Here is an 18000-nt window from a genome sequence, read left to right as displayed (position 1 = left end):
ACACATATAACAACAACTAAGTTGATTTTTTTCAACATCATTAGGGAAGGAAAATTTATTTTCATCTTTTCCACTCTATTAGCATTTAGGTGCTCAGTTCTCTAGGTAAAATGTGATTTGGATATTATTCCACCTCTGTATAAGATTGTAACAGAGATGTGTTGACACACACAGAAAAGGTTAATCTATATTATCCATAAATTCAGTTAGATATCATTTGAAATTACAGATTGTGGTATTAAGTTTTAATCGATAAAGTGAAAAACAGTGTGTTACATAGAGCTTGAAGTAAAAAGAGGTCATGCCGAGCCTTAATGGAGTCATTTTCGGATGTAACCTTATTGCATTCCTCTGATACTTTCTGCAGCTCTTCTTTCAGGAAGTGGTTTTCATTGTTTAGAGCATGGACCATGTGCTGTAACTCTTCATATTCATACTGGTACAAGATAAAATGCGAAGACATGATGACTAACATACCTTACACTTAGACAGCATATAGATAATAATTAAAGAAAACTTTAGGCCAGATGTATCAGGGCTATAATGTAACAGGATAGATCTAAACCCATTATCAAAGTCATCATTAGCAATGTACCAATATGCAGCTATAAGTTGTCCGGTAATTTTAACATTTCATAGAGTTTAATTGAACATCTCCTTCTATCAAAAAAATCTGCAAACAAGACGGGATTTAATCTAATTTTATGATTAGATAAATCAAGATGGTTGTTCAATATATATATAGGGTCATGTTGCTCTTAGAACCCTTAGCCTAAAAACTCTAACAACCCTTAGCCTTATTTCTAGTATTAATTAGGGTTCTGCAGCAGCAGAATTGCACATGCAAAAAATGACCAGTTAAATAAAGTGCTTGTAGAGCATCAAACTAAGATATTTCTTAAAAAAGGAGAATATCAAGAAAATTGTTTACAAAAAAAGAACTATAATCCGTATGAACTCAATTAAGTTGTGTCATGTATGGCATAGGAAAAAGAACTCAATTAAGCTGTGTCATGTATGGCATAGGAAAAAGAACAAAATATATTCAGTTTTCAACAAACTTGAGCAGAAAAACTATAATCCGTATGAACCTCGAGGCTTAAGTTAAAAAGATGATACAAAGTCAGAAGTGAATTCCAATTACTGAGGTCATAGTAGGATGAGCCAAGATTCCTCCTGGAGGGAAAAGAGCGGGATACTGCAATGGAATTGCATAAGGAATATCCTAAATCATCAAGCAAAAGCTTCTTTAGTAAGTCATGGGACCGACAAAAAAGCCAACAAGGGAATCAGAAACAAACAGCTAAGCATAAGATGTTAAGATGAAGTAACACCTGACTTCTCCACGTATTGGGATTGAGGGTAGGAGAAGCTACAATTGTGGCATAGTATGCCGCAGCTCTGCCATGAAAAGCCTATAAAGAATATAGAGGTGTCAGCTGCTAAAGTACTGTACACCAGAATGATATAAATATATTCCATGACTTCAGAAAAGACAATTATAAAGCTTAGTTTTGTTAGGAACCTGCACAGAGCTTAGCCGATCAGGACCTGGAGCTTTTACTTTTGGCACTTCCTGCATGTTTCAAATGAAGAAGAGAACACGTGTTCCTTATCACTTTTTGTAGTATCCAGTGTTTCCATAAAACCTCAAATAATTGCTAGTTCCAACCTAATGGTCACAGGCTAATATGTTTTTCTATAATTTGGTTCAAGGACTTTTGCGGATGGGGAAAATATTGAGCAGTATGAATACTCTATCAAGGCTGGTTACAATTGTATTTACCAGAAATTTGGAAATTTCAATCTTCTGCTGATAATCCCAATAAAGCTTGATTGTACATTCCAACAGGGTATAACTATACTTGTTCATTTCTTCTCTCAATTTGGATGATTATACATGTTCAAATACTGTATTGGAAAATAAGAGGTTCCCTATTCCACCGGCAAAGTAATTTTTACTTGTATTCAGGATTGAGTGTGGTGTCTCTCATCTGACAAACAAGGCCTTCCCGTTGGCATTTAAACAATTTGTTAGGAGGAGCAATAAAATGAATTATAATGGAATTTAATTTTACTTTATTTTTTTTGAGAGAGGTCTCTATAGTACGGGGTATAATTTAAGGAAGAGGCGATCGTGGAAAAAAGGTAAAAAGGGCTATATGTTTCTGCACCTGAGCTATGCGCCAATCATACATGAAACTACACGGATACTACCAAATTTAGGATTAAATGAATGTGTTTGTTTGCTTCAGTAGAGACATACCTGAACTGAAGAAGCCGGTTTAAAATGCCTCATAAGTGTACCCTCTTCCCCGTCACTCATTGAATCAAGAACAAAAAATTTGTTACTGTACTTTCAAGGTTCTCGGCGGTCAATATTGACAATTAAAATATAAAACCTTAATGAATAAGATATCACAGGTTACCTTCATTCAGTATTACAAAAATTTAACATGCAGAACCAGGTTGCAGATAAACTTCCGCTTCCTATAGACAAGACTTAAGTGACTTTCAGTGACTCCAAAGTAATATAGAATTCACCCTGCTCTGAAAGCATTCAACTTTAAAATTAATCAACCTCCCACCAGAGGTTTCCATATTTAACTTTCAGATGCTAATATTTATTATAATTGAATATATATTACAGACACTAAGTAGTTCTGTTAGTACCTGCAACTCATATGTGTGAAGACTACATAAATAATTGTAAAGTGCAATTGATCAAACTGTAAAGTAGCTTAATCCACAACTTTAAATGTAGTATGTTATAGTCAAGCTCCAACTTTCCTTCTCTGGGGCTGACTTATGAGCTTGAAAGTTCAAACCTTCAAAGCAAGTATTGAAAACACAATAGATAATTATTGCATTGATTATGATTTTAAAATCCATATAGGTGGGGGACTTCACAATAAAAACGCTTGTAAAAACTTATGTACTATTTTTGTGACGGAAAAATCTCCCGAATCACATAATAACATAATTAAAACATATAGAATAAATTCTGCACATGAGAAATGACACAAAATAAGTATTACAACATTAAGAAATATAATTAACGCCTTAGGTGCAATCTTTTAGCCGTCAATCAATCTACACACTTCTTGTTTGCAACACTAATAAATCGTAAATTCAGCCTTTTAGAGCAATTATTCAAGGCAAATTAGATAATTAATAGTGTTGATTTCAGATCTGCAAGTGGAATTTGTACAACATACCATCCATAACATATATCCTCCACAACGTGCAAACCACATTTCAATATAGTTAAAGTATATGTTTACACTCTTACCAAATATAAAATTTAACTTCAAAACACAAGTAAAAATCAACGAAAACCACACAAAAGTCACAATAGATAATTATTGCATTGATTATGATTTTAAAATCCATATAGGTGGGGGAGTTCACAAGAAACACGCTTATAAAAACTCATGTACTATATTTGTGAAAGAAAAATCTCCTGAATCACACAATAACATAATTGACACATATAGAATAAGTTCTGCAGATGAGAAACGACACAATATAAGTTTTAAATCATTAAGATATATAATTACCGACTTAGGTGCAATCTTTTAGCCGTCAATCAATCTACACACTTCTTGTTTGCAACACTAATGAATCGTAAATCAGCCTTTTAGAGCAATTATTTAAGGCAAATTAGATAATTAATAGTGTTGATTTAAGATCTGCAAGTGGACATTGCACAACATACCATCCATAACATATATCCTCCACAACGTGCAAACCACATTTCAATATAGTTAAAGTATATGTATACACTCTTACCAAAAATAAAATTTAACTTCAAAACACAAGTAAAAATCAACGACAACCACACAAAAATCACTACAAAAGCAAATAATAAATTCAGGCACTTGTGGATCTAAAACTGAAAAAGGATAAGAGGGGAGGAGGGAGGCAGTGTGCCTTATTTTTTGCAGAGTCACAGAGAGGGGACTGCGGCGGAGGGTTTTGTGGACTATATAAAGGACAGGGAAGAAAATCAAAAAGCAAAATATAAAATTAATATTCATTGATATTTGAAAGTTTGATAAAATAAAAAAATCATAAATTGCTATTATATTAGATAGCAACAAAGAATTTAAAATTTTAACATTTATCTAGAAAATTTTATGATTCAGTTGGGAATGTTTAGGAATCTATTATATGTGATTATTATTGTTGAATAATATATGATCTTTTTGGGGACTCCCTTTAACACCTTCAAGTTTTAGATGGGCTAGTTAATTAACAATTATTATACTCTACCAAAAATATTTAAATAATTTTATCACCTATTACTAAAATCAAACACACTTAGAGCATCCCCACCCCTAGACCTACGTCAATTCCGTCAATTCATTAATTTACTTGACGTAGTTTGTTCAACTATTTTGCTAATTTTTATTTAGCAATTATAAGTCAAGATAGGTAATCGTTAATTTAATCAATGGACTTTTATCTATACAATGGTCATTTATTATTACATCAATCATAATAATAGTGTTGATTTCAGATTTGCAAGCGGACATTGTACAACATACCATCCATAACATATATCTTCCACAACGTGCAAACCACATTTCAATATAGTTAAAGTATATGTATATACTCTTACCAAATATAAAATTTAACTTCAAAACACAAGTAAAAATCAACGACAACAACACAAAAGTCACTACAAAAGCAAATAATAAATTCACGCACTTGTGTATCTAAAACAGAAAAGGGGGGAGAGGGGAGGGGAGGGGTGAGGTAGTAGTCTACAGCAATTTAGGATAGTTTGGTTTAGCCTGACTTATTGCTTAAAGTATAGAATATGATTCTAAATATGCGATATTATATACCGTGACAGTCACATATATCACAGATGTTTATTTCAAAAAGAAAGAAAACTACATGCAGGCATATAAATAACACAAATTAAATCTCTCAGTTTGATATTTGAAAATCTTTTCGGGATCTCTAACACCGTGATAGTCACATATGTAACTATGGAACTTGCAACATAAAATCTAAAAAACAATAAACCACCTGGAGTGGGCATCTCTTTACGAAAGATGTGTAACCATTGTATAATCTTCTCAGGATTGTTTTCATGGATTCTTACTCAATTTAAGTACTCTAGTGTGGGTGCGACTGAAAAATCCCTGGGAAATGAAGTATCATGTAAATCGCAGTTTACCAGACTGAAGCTATTAACGGAGTTGCATGGTAAAAAGGTCAATGAGAGTTGGGGACTAATTCTCTGTTCCGAAACCAAACCACAGAAAAATTCCCCCCATGATACATTTTGCTGAGTTGTAGATCTGGAATTGCCGAAATCAAGTCCATCAGCATGAAAAATTTCAAGGATTCCATCTTCCTCGTCTCCACAGGAAGTATACCAAGATTTGAACAACTTGATATGATTAGTGTCAGATGATGGGAGTTTTCACAGTAATCAAGCACAAGTGACATGAGATAGTAAGCATGGATGAAAAACAGAACCTGTCACGCAAGTCGGATGTAGTTCTCTGTTACTAGGGAGATTATCTGTCACAACAATATCTACGTTAAAATCCTAGATTAAACAGCCTCAGACAGTAGATTAAAGTGTAATTAGTTACCTAAGACATCAAAAGCAACTTCACGCCAATCAGATGTGTCAATGATAAGTGTTCTCCCAGTAATCAAGCACATAAGACATGAGATAGTAAGCATAGATGGCAACTGAACCATAAATATGACAGTCAAATTTTTTCGGATTCAAGAACAAATGCTCCACCAGCATCTTTTCTGCAACTATTTTCAGCGAGTACACTACCATTTTCCGCATTTGCTGCATTCACAGTGACCATGAATAATGAACTGGACTAATGCTGCACCAGCATCTATATAATTTTATACATATAACATATATGTACAATTAGTCATATATAGACATAGACATACAGAAAGAAAGTGTGGCTGATTGCACAGCTAGACAACTAAGACATGAAATTAAAGGCAGCATATCCGATCATATACAGAAGTGCTTTTCAGCAACAACACACCAATTCAGACAGCTGATACTAGAGCTTAGTTTGATACTGATATATAACAATGGGGAAAGAAAGAACGTGCAAATACATAGATATTCAGTACAAGCTGAGAGCTGACAGATTAAATAAGGTCCAATGAAGGTATCAGAACTGCAGGTAAGTGCTAACTTAACAGGGTATCAACATGCCACATGTTATCTGAACTCTGGTTGTGATGTATTGGGTTCAGGGGCTTGAAGCCAGTTACATTTCATTAACCAAAGACCCTTTTTCGACCTTAAAGCAATCTGGAGGAAATGGATTAGGTTCTCACTCAAGTGAGGGTGCAAGACGGAAATTCCTGCAAAAAGCGTTATCATGTAAATTTAAATTGAGCATAACATTATGATATAAGTCTGCAAGATGGAAATGATAAATATATAGTAGAATATCTTACTCGTAGTAGTTTTTTTAGACATAGAAACATAATGGACCATTACACCACACGATAATACGGGCCATCTACAATTTTGCATTGTTGAGATAAAGAACACGTTCACTCTTCCGTCTTCACAGTTCACACTACTGCCCATAAGGATGTTTCACTGATCCTGTAGTTGTACTTGTATGATACATTTCACGTCAGTGCGTGTCGTATCTAATTTATGGACCATAGATCATAACACTCCTCTGCATAATGAAAAAGCTTCTGAATACAATGTGCGTCTGCTGGATGTAGGACATAATTAGTTGAGTTCACTGTCAGGACTCGAGGGCTCACCAGTCTCCACTTCAACATAATTTGTTAATTTCCAAAATATCTCTCCAACCAGCGATCTATAGTGGTTGATTCTATGCCAAAGAAGTATAGTTGTGTCGTTCCATGATATGCCGATGGCTTCTCTTCCGCTGGGACGACACTGAGAAATTTCCTCACATGTTTGCTGGATTTTTTGTCTTTGGGCTAAATGAAAACGTTCCTGTACTTGCTCTTCATATACAAGATAGACGCCAATCTCTTTCACCTCAAAATTCTGATTATCATCAAGGTTAAATATCGAAATCTTGACCTCATCTCTGTTGGTTTTATTTAATCTAAACATGATATTTTAAATAAAATTGTAGCTGTTGGAGCTATATTCTAGTGATAGAGACAGTAGCTTAGTAGTAGGAAATAGATAAAGATATTAGAATTGAGATAGAAGTTGGGAACTGATAGTAGAGTTGTGTTAGGAGTTTAATTTCTCTAGCTTGTACTGCACTATATATTTTCACGTCTGCTGCTTGAATTAATAAGAAGTTTTCTTTGCTTATTTCCATTTCTTATATCAGCTGTGTGTGTAAATCGTGAGTAGATTCTATACGTGGTATCAGAGCTTGAGTTTTCAATCAGTGCACCCATGGAAGCAAACAAGTCAAAAGAGAATGGGATCGGGCTGAGCTACCCAATGCTGACCAAAACCAATTATGCTGCGTGGGCTCAGAAGATGATGGTGTTCATGCAGGCACACGGCGTGTGGGACGCCATTGAACCCAAGGACCCGAAAACAGTAGTTGATGACAAGATGGACAAGCGCGCATTGGCTGTGATTTACCAGGGAATTCCGGAGGATCTGCTCCTGGCACTCGCTGACAAGAAGACATCGAAGGAAGCTTGGAATGCTGTGAAAACAATGAGTCTGGGAGCTGATAAGGTGAAGAAGGCGAAGGCCCAGACTTTGAAAGGTGAATTTGAAAACTTGAGTATGAAAGATAGTGATCAGCTGGACGATTTTTACCTGAAGCTGCATGGTCTGGTTTCAAATATCAGAGCACTAGGGGAAAAAATGGAAGAAAGTTATGTAGTGAAGAAGCTTCTCAGGGCAGTTCCCTCGAAATTTCTCCAAATTGCGTCCGCTATTGAGCAGTTTGGAAAGTTGGAGGAGATGTCTGTAGAAGAGGTCGTTGGTTCTTTGAAGGCTCACGAGGAACGCATGCGTGGGTCAAGCGAAACAAACCAGGGGCACCTCTTGCTGACAGAGGAGGAGTGGAGGAAAAGAGACAGCAGTGAGGGACATCTGTTGTTAACTCGTGAAGAGTGGATGAAGAAAAACAGCGAAGGAACTCGTAACATTAACGAGAACCGGGGAAGAGAAGCAAATCGAGGAGGACGCGATAGAAGCAAACTGAGATGTTTTAATTGTCAAGGACTTGGACATTTTGCATACGAATGTCGCAAGCCTCGACGGGGAAGAGAGGTCCAAAAAGAAGTGAATCTCTCTCAAATTCAGGGAGACGAACCAGCATTGCTGATTGCTGAGGTTGACAAGGTTGAAAGAAAGAACATGATGTTACTGAATGAAGAGATGGTGGCTCCAAAATTAACAGACAAGGCCGAGGGACACAGAGACTCATTAATCTGGTATTTGGACAATGGTGCGAGCAATCACATGACTGGACAACGGGGAAAGTTTAAGGAGTTGGATGAGAGTGTAACTGGAAAAGTCAAGTTCGGTGATGGATCCACGGTGAATATCAAAGGCAAGGGAGTGGTGGCATTTAAGTGCAAGAATGGGGAGGAGAAAATGCTAAATGAGGTATACTACATTCCTACTTTATGTAACAATATCATATCTTTGGGTCAACTCTCAGAAGCGGGTAATAAAGTTATATTGGAAGGGGACTATCTGTGGGTGTATGAGGAGCAAGGTCGATTATTGATGAAGGTGAAAAGAACTGAGAACCGTCTTTATAAGATAAGTCTCGAGGAGAGCAGTCAAATGTGTTTCTTTTCAAAAAATGAGGAAGATACGTGGATGTGGCACACAAGACTTGGACATGTAAATTTTCAAGCTCTGGAACTCATGTCAAGGGAAGGAATGGCACACGGAATTCCAAGAATGGTCCAACCGAAAGAAAAATGCGAAGGATGTTTGATGACAAAGCTGGCTAGGACCTCTTTCCCATCTCATACGAGTTTTGAGACAACGACCCCCCTTGAACTTGTGTATGCAGACATATGTGGCCCTATCATGCCTGAGACTCCCGGAGGTAATCGTTATTTTTTATTATTCGTGGATGATTATAGCAGGAAAATGTGGGTATACTTGCTAAAAGAGAAAAGTGATGCATTTGGTATGTTCAAAAAATATAAGGCAGTGGTCGAAAAAGGTACAGGGAAAAGCATAAAGATGTTGAGAACGGATCGGGGGGGTGAGTTTTGTTCAAAAGAATTCACATCCTATTGTGAAGAAATGGGTATCGAGAGACAATACACTGCTCCGTATACTCCGCAGCAAAACGGGGTGGTCGAGAGGAGGAATAGAACAGTAGCAGCGATGACCAGAAGTTTCTTGAGAGAATCAAAGTTGCCATCGTATATGTGGGGGGAGGCAGTAAGGCATTCCGTATACGTGCTAAACCGTTTGCCAACAAGAGCTTTGAATGGAACAACCCCATATGAAGCTTGGGGAGGCAGGAAACCAAACCTGAAACACATCAGGTTGTTTGGCTGTATAGCTATCATGAAGGTCCCATCTGTGCATGTAAGTAAGCTGGACGATAGAGGAAGAAGAGTTGTGTACCTTGGGCGAGAACCGGGAACGAAGGGCTGCAGACTATATGATCCGGTTACAAAGAAACTACAAGTGAGTCGAGATGTGGTATTTCGAGAGAAAGAACATTGGTCGTGGGAGAAGAATGAACAAGACGTGAACATTCCTGGATTGATCACAATGATTGAAGATAATTCTGAGAAAGACAGTAGTACTGAGACTGGGGAAACTTGCTCAACCCCTGTGCGTATGATAGAAAACAGAGGCGCTGACATGTCTGTAGAGAGGTCTGCTGCAACACCTGCGAGTAAACCTCGGAAATACAGGGGATTAGACGAGTTGTATAGTGAGACTGAAGTCATAGAAATGTTGGATGAACTTATGTTGTTAAAGGTCGAGGAACCAATGAACTATCAAGAAGCTAGCATGAAGAAGGAATGGAAGGACGCCATGAACATGGAGATGGAAACTATCGAAAAGAATAACACCTGGGTGCTTATGGATCTTCCACCTGGGCACAAACCTATAGGACTAAAGTGGGTATTTAAATTGAAGAAGGATTCGGAAGGCAACGTGGTGAAGCACAAGGCTCGACTTGTCGCGAAGGGTTATGTGCAGCGAAAGGGAATTGACTACAACGAAGTGTTTGCACCTGTGGCTCGACTTGAAACAATACGTTTGTTGCTGGCATTATCTGCAAAAGAAGGTTGGGAGGTGCACCACTTGGACGTAAAATCAGCATTTCTAAATGGAGAACTACTTGAAGAAGTGTATGTTATGCAACCAGAGGGATTCGAGAAAAAGGGAGAGGAACGAAAGGTGTATAGGTTATTGAAGGCACTTTACGGGTTACGTCAAGCACCGAGGGCCTGGAACGCAAGGTTGGACAAATGCTTGAGAGACTTGGGATTTAGGAAGTGCCAACATGAGCAGGCTGTTTATACAAAGTGCCAGAATGGGAATGTTGTGATCATAGGTGTGTATGTAGACGACCTTTTGGTTGCAGGATCGGATCAAGAGGAGATCGAGTTATTTAAGAAGAAAATGAACGAGCAGTTTGAAATGAATAATCTGGGTCTACTGTCATATTATCTTGGAATCGAAGTTCATCAAGGAAAAGCATGCACAACACTGAAACAGTCTGCTTATGCTAAAAAAATCTTAGAAAATGCGGGAATGTGGAAGTGTAACTTAACCAGGAGTCCAATGGATCAGAAATTACAGTTAGATAAAGATGAAGACGGACAACCAGTGAATTCGACTGAGTACAGGAGTGTTGTTGGCAGCCTGAGATATTTAACTCACACGCGACCGGATATAACATTTGCAGTTGGGGTTGTTAGTAGATTCATGGAGAGACCCACTGTCAAACATCAACAAGCAGTAAAGCAAATTCTGAGGTATGTAAAGGGTACTGTGAACCACGGGTTGGCATATGCAAGGAATGGAACCAAGAAAGTTATAACCGGTTACACAGACAGTGATCTAGCAGGTGACGTGGTTGATCGGCGCAGTACGGGCGGCATGTGTTTTTACTTGAATGGGAGCTTGATCTCATGGGCTTCACAAAAACAGAGGGTCATTGCACTTTCTTCATGCGAAGCGGAGTACATGGCTGCAACTACAGCAGCCTGTCAGAGTATTTGGCTTCGTGGGCTGCTGGGAGAGATTTCTGGGCAACAAGTAGGAGCAGTGGTGTTGTGTATTGATAATAAATCTGCGATTGAGCTGATGAAGAACCCTGTGCTGCACGGAAGGAGTAAGCACATAGATGTTCGTTTTCACTTCATTCGTGAGTGCATCGAGCGAGGAGAACTAGTGATTAAATATGTGGGCACGCAGGAGCAGAGGGCAGACATTTTAACTAAGGCACTGGGAAGAGTTAAGTTTGAAGAGATGAAGGCGTTGATTGGGGTTGAAAATCTTGCTGAATAAAAGTCTGAGCGTATAGCAGCAGATAACATGTTTAGATTAGGAGGGAATGTGTTGGTTTTATTTAATCTAAACATGATATTTTAAATAAAATTGTAGCTGTTGGAGCTATATTCTAGTGATAGAGACAGTAGCTTAGTAGTAGGAAATAGATAAAGATATTAGAATTGAGATAGAAGTTGGGAACTGATAGTAGAGTTGTGTTAGGAGTTTAATTTCTCTAGCTTGTACTGCACTATATATTTTCACGTCTGCTGCTTGAATTAATAAGAAGTTTTCTTTGCTTATTTCCATTTCTTATATCAGCTGTGTGTGTAAATCGTGAGTAGATTCTATAATCTCCAGGTCCCACCTCGTGAGCACCTAATTTCCACTGGCATATCCAAGTCATATATTCATCACCTTCAGGGATGCCATAGCAGATTGGATGATACACAATCACTTTAACTTTGGTCATGTTATGGAATACCAAGCAGAAATTACTACTCATTCTTCGACCCGGGCTCATTTTGTACACAATGTAGTGCTTAAGTATCTAAGTTTAGAATGTGATATCATAAAGGATAATGAAGGCCCGTAGCTTTGACTAGTGAACCATGTTGGAACACTGCTCCCAGGATAAAATATGTTAAATGATTTACACCAAAGAGCAAGTTCGTGTACTCCCTGTACAATGTAATGAATAAATTAACTAGTCAGTCTAGCATTGCAACAAAAAAGACATGGCAAGTGTCCAACAACTTATTTCTTATTCATTGTTTTAAAAATTGTACACTCAAAATATATCGTTATAACTTTTAATAAGACATTCTTTTAAGCAAAAAAGCTTTTAGAAAGACGAGTTCGTACATGCTAGCTTGTACCCTGGTTATAAATTTAAATATTTTGATATTTTATTTTCAGGTTTGTTTGTATTCTTTCATAATATTTTTAATTTTATTTAATATAATATGTGTTTATTTCATTAATTTATTACATGACACTTATACTTTATATTTTTAATAAATGTGTGTGTAATTACAATAAAAAAATGGCTCTGAGGTCAGGTCAAAAAAGAAAACATATAAAATCATATGGATATATTTGTGAATCAAAAATCTCCTATTTCCAACAAAAACTCATTAAGTGGACCTCTCATTTTGGCTTTAAAAAAAATATACGTATTTAAATGCCATGACTACTTCGTAAATAATCAACGACTACTTGGTTAGATCTCTCACCCCAGATCTCTCACCCCGTTATCATATTGTTCCAATCTTAAACAGTGTGCGAATAATTATCAAAAATAGAAATAATTTATTAAGATCTAAATTTTTAAAATTTTGAGTTCACGGCATTCTAACTTAATTATTTAGACCAAGTTTTTAAAATTTTGAGTTTGCATTCTCATCATAGGTATATACATATATACCAAATATATAAAAATGGAAATGAAAAGCAGAAATATACTTAGCAAACAAAGTGACCAATGTCATGGAGTGAGAGATCACCTGGATGGAGCACCGTGTTTGGACAGCAGTGAATCCATTGTACAATCTAATCTGGATAATTTTCATGGATTCCACATCACAAATACCACAATTGCTAATAAATTCTGCGTCTATCTCGTCTATTGGTGCAATCTTGAATATATAGTCCCATCTCAAGTAATTTCTCACAGTTATACAGAAAATAATAAGCTTCGATATACTGACCAGGCTTCCATGTAATTCTCTCCAATAATCGGCAACCAGGAACCGCAAGGTGTCCTATTTTTGGTAAATCTTCAAGTGTTTGAAGCCGGTTGCACATCCATAATTCGAGAAACTTGATCTCTTCTAGACCTTTAAAGCAATCTGGTAGAAAGCGGATTGGATTCTGACTCAAGTTTAAGTATTCAAGGGAGGACGAGACTCTGAAATCCTTGGGAAATGAACTATCTTGTAGATTGCAATGTACCAGACTCAATCTTGTAATGGAGTTGCATGGTAAAGAAGTCAACGAGAGTTTGGGACTTGTACTTGGCCTTGATACCAAACCCCAGATAAATACTCGCCGTGAAACATTTTGATTTGTATAACTTTCAAGTCCATCAGATGAATTACCAAAATTGAGTCCATCTGCATGAAAATTTTTCAAGGATTCCATCTTTCTCATATCCGCAGGAAACATACCAACACCTGAACAACCTGATAAGGTTAGTGGTTCTAGTAACTTCAGCTTGCATAAATTTTTTGGAAGCTTTTTTAAAAGTTTGCAGTCTTTTAAATTTAACAACACGAGTCCTTCGGCCATTCCAATAGATTCATCAATCTCAATTAAACTTGCACAATCTTCAAGGAGCAATTGCTCAAGTGAGCAAAGTTTTGCAAAGTCTGGGGTTTTCACAAGGCCATGGCAGTGGCTTAGATTTAGAAACTTTAATGATCGAAGAAGCTGCAAGACATGTATTCAAAAGAAGACGTGCTAAATTAATATATGTAATGCAGAATCTTATTCTTTAATTTTTTTTAATAAGAGAAAGTAGAAACTAGCATGGCCTACCAGGTTTCCTTGATTAAAGGTTTGCAGTTTACTACTCTGCAAGTCAATTGCAACTAAGCTGCTCAGAAGGAAGTCAGCCTAAAAAGACCTTAAAAGGTATTTATGCCAACATAACCATTTCAAATTTTTAGGGAATTTCTTGTACCCTCCACTTAGTCGTACATTATTCAGCTTCAGAAGTCTTAGCTTGTGCATCACAGAAAAAGCTTTTGTTTTTAACTCTGCCTGATGTGCATTAGTTGTATTCATTTCTAGAGCCAGACCTTCAATTGCTTCGGTGCCCTGGTAGAAGAAGAACATGAAAGTGTAATCAAACTCTGACAAGAAAAAATGTAATTGTTATAATACGTAACAGAAGGTGTTTATCTTACTGCTTCATCTTTTAATACTTTAAGGGAGTCTTTACAATGCCACAGTCTACTCCTTTGCCCGGGATTTCTAGGTGATTGCTGACGTATAATTTCTCTACCCATGCTCTGAATTGATTCATGCATTATGAGATTTTCATATTCATCAGTCTTCAACAAACATCTATCAATAAGATTTTCAATTCCAATTAATGTGTGATACTCACATTCATCTAGTATCCCAACCACAAAACATTTGGGCTCTCCAGTAAAGAAACACGCAATATCCAAAAATAAATGTCTATCATGGTCATCTTGCAAAGAGTCATAACTAATTTGCAAAAACTTCTGGACATCGCAGTGAAGAATTGTTTCCAGTTTTCCAATCGCACTCCTCCAAACATCTACCTTCTTGCCACGTAGAGAAGCACCTAGAACCTTAAGAGCTAAAGGAAGACCTTGGCATTGCTTTATTATTCTCTTAGAGTGCTCTATGTAACATTCCGAGGGGCCACTGTCTTGGAATGCATGCCAACTGAACAACTCCAATGAATCATGGGTATTCAATGTTTTTACAGCATATCTCGTACAATGTTCATAAGCATTCAGCAAATGCACATTCCTAGTGGTTATGATAATTTTGCTTCCCTGGTAAAACCACTCCCGCATCCCAGATATTGCCTCCAGTTGTTCAATGTGATCCACATCATCCAAGACTATCAGAAATTTTCTATTATGAAGGGATCTTTTTATCTTACTAATGCCATCATTAAGATTCTTTATCTCCGGAGTCTTTCCCTTGGAAATGTCTGAAAGAAGTTGCCTTTGTAGACACACTAAACCATCAGAACGTTCAGAATATTCTCTTATGTTTTCTAGAAAACTGTGGCCTTCAAATAGTCCGAGGTTCATGTTGTAGACGCATTTGGCAATGGTTGTCTTTCCCACTCCTCCAACGCCATAGAGTGCAAACACTTCCACATCGGTGGAACCATTTCTTAACCATAAACTAATTTCTTGTACTGAAAGACCTATTCCAACTGGATGTCATGTCATAGTTAAGGTGTTACATGTCACCTTATCGTTGACCACGTTAACTATTTTCTGGATAACTTTTGATTCGTACCTACAGAATTGGAAGAAAAAAGATAGATCTGGTTGGTAATGAAGATAGGTCAATATTACTAATGTCACTGAACACGCATGGATTAGCAAGTGATCTATAAGAACATCAACATAGAAAAATTCTGACACTGATAACCTCATCTTTGCACAGAATACCTTGATTGTAAACTATTTCATAAAAGTATTGTGAGCATAGAAGTAGAGGTCAGTGTGGTTCGATTTAGACTATACCACAATCATAATCTTTATTATCTCAAATTGTCAGATTCAATACCGAAATTGAACAAAAACAATAATTCAACTTTAGGACTCTTAATTCAATTATAAACAGTTCAGTTTCAGTTAAGAAACAATTCTATATTTAAATGATAAAGTTGAGGTCTGGGATTCAAAGTATACATTAACAAAAAAAAACTTCAAAAAAATGTAATTTCTGGATTTTAAAGAGGGAATCTGACATATTTGAGTATGCATTTGGTTTTATGAATATGGTAAAAAAAAGGTCCATGTACATTTATTCCATTATATTTAATCAGCCTAAGTGAACAGAAACACTGCCTACAAAAAAAATTGAATTTCCCCAGTTAAATTTACAATGAACATAAAGTGACAGACTTGGTGGTTTGTGGCTTATTTAAGAATCTTGATTTTCTGATTCATCTTATTAGCATAGTCATAGTGTGATACTATCATATGCATCATGATGCAATAAGACAAAGGTAGGTTGCCATGAACATCAAGTCTCAATCAAATACTCCTCAAACATTAGTGGACTTAACATTAAAGGGCATAGAAACAGAAAAAGAACTCAAATTTAAGAGGAAAAAACTGTATTACCCATCAGCCACGTTCTGCACAGACATGCCTGCCAAATTGGCAAGCTGAGTAAGAGCTGTCCTCCATCGCTTTATTTTGTCCGTCAAATTCTTCCTTTTTGTCTCATCCACCTCCTTGTTGAATTTCTCTTCATGGTGATCTATTGCTTCAGATATACGACCAGATTGTTTGCGAACATGAGACGGATCAACATGGTAAAAAATAGGCAATAGATAACGTTTCGAGTTGTTCCTGCACTCAAGAATCAACACAAGTTCTTCAAGGCACCAACTCGAAAATGCATAGTTCTTTGAGAACACAACGATCCAGCTTCTTGACTGCTGGATTCCATTTTCCAGTTCAGATTTGATGATCTCCCCACTCTTAATCTCCTCATTATCTCTGAAAGTGCTGAGTCCTTCATTTATTAATGCAGTATACAGATGATCCGTAAACGTTTTGCGAGTATCTTCACCACTAGAACTCAAAAATACATCATAACTATATTTCTGAGCTGATGACTCCAAAAATTTCAGTTTCTTCATGAGTTAAGAATATCAAATCAAGTCTCTCTTTTTAACTACTAAGAGCTGAAGACCTTGTAGCAACATATGTTTGTATATTATTGTACACATTCATTATCCATCACCACAATTAAAAAATTGCAACTACAGGGAGACTTTGAATTGGTAAACTGAGATCATCACACCTTAGGCCAGGAAGGGTCGAATTACAGTAACCTTCGTAGACTTTTGTTAGAAAATTAATTTTAACAGTTTATCATAAAGTGTATTCATGAACTTTGCTAATTTTATATTGCAAATTTTGTATCTTAATTAACTTCCGAAATGCAAAATGTGTTCTGTAAATTTCCAATATTACGCTATGAAATAGGTACTTCTCTTAAATTTCATACATATCAGTGGTGAAACCAGCCAGGATGTCATGGACAAAATGTCCTACTTGTCTTACTACAACCTACCATTAATACTACTACTATCCTACAGATGGGTGCATAAAAATTTATTAGCGACTTAGATCAGGATTAAGGACATCAACTCCATTAAACATCTTAACATCATATGGATCTAGTATTATTGTAAACATCATTATCTATCACCACATCTAAAAATTGCAACTAGCTAGGATATTACGACACAAGATTAACCTACTACCTTAAATTAATAGAATTCTACTGTATTGAATGACTTGAGGGAAACTCTGGAATAGTAAACAGAGATCATCGGGCCAATTACACTAGCCTTCATAGATTTTTGTTAGAAATTTAATTTTAACAGTTGAATACAAAATGGATACGCGATCATATAGGAACTTCTCTTAATTCTTTATTGATTTTTGAAGTACATATACACTGGGATTGCTGTACAAGTAGTTTGATCAAACACATGGTGTATCATAAAGAACAACGATATTCGTGTGAAGGTACCTGAAGGGTGGAGCAGAGCAAATTTATCCAGTCTTGTTTCCGATAATCAAACCCCATATTCTATTTTTTGGTTCACTGAAAATTTATTCCGGTTTGGTTTAATAGGATATCTAGATCCAGATATTCATTTTATTCAAATTTAGAAATTGAATTATTCATATCAAATCAGTTATATATAACTTAATTTAGTTTATAATTCATTACTTAGTTTAGTAATACTTTAACCAATTGAACTAAGTCATTTGATACGGAAAAACCATGTCCTAACC

General features: G+C 36.4%; 1 long non-coding RNA gene and 1 pseudogene across 2 annotated transcripts; both read right to left on the bottom strand.

The window, feature by feature from the left end:
* Positions 1-1333: 1333 nt before the first annotated feature.
* Positions 1334-5127, bottom strand: LOC135152991 (uncharacterized). 2 transcript variants are annotated; one of them, XR_010292412.1, is made up of 4 exons: positions 5041-5127; positions 2267-2402; positions 1526-1576; positions 1334-1415 (listed from the first exon to the last, which is right to left on the bottom strand). It is a non-coding gene; the product is annotated as an uncharacterized LOC135152991 (long non-coding RNA). The 2 variants fall into 2 exon arrangements; XR_010292411.1 differs by lacking the exon at positions 5041-5127 and having other exon boundaries at positions 2267-4993.
* Positions 5128-11708: 6581 nt separating this feature from the next.
* Positions 11709-17811, bottom strand: LOC135152741 (disease resistance protein RUN1-like; annotated as a pseudogene).
* Between the last annotated feature and the right edge of the window lie 189 nt (positions 17812-18000).

Source organism: Daucus carota, chromosome 5 (assembly GCF_001625215.2).
Source record: "Daucus carota subsp. sativus chromosome 5, DH1 v3.0, whole genome shotgun sequence".
In the NCBI taxonomy this organism is placed as follows: Eukaryota; Viridiplantae; Streptophyta; class Magnoliopsida; order Apiales; family Apiaceae; genus Daucus; species Daucus carota.
This window is presented reverse-complemented; position numbering and strand designations above follow the sequence as displayed.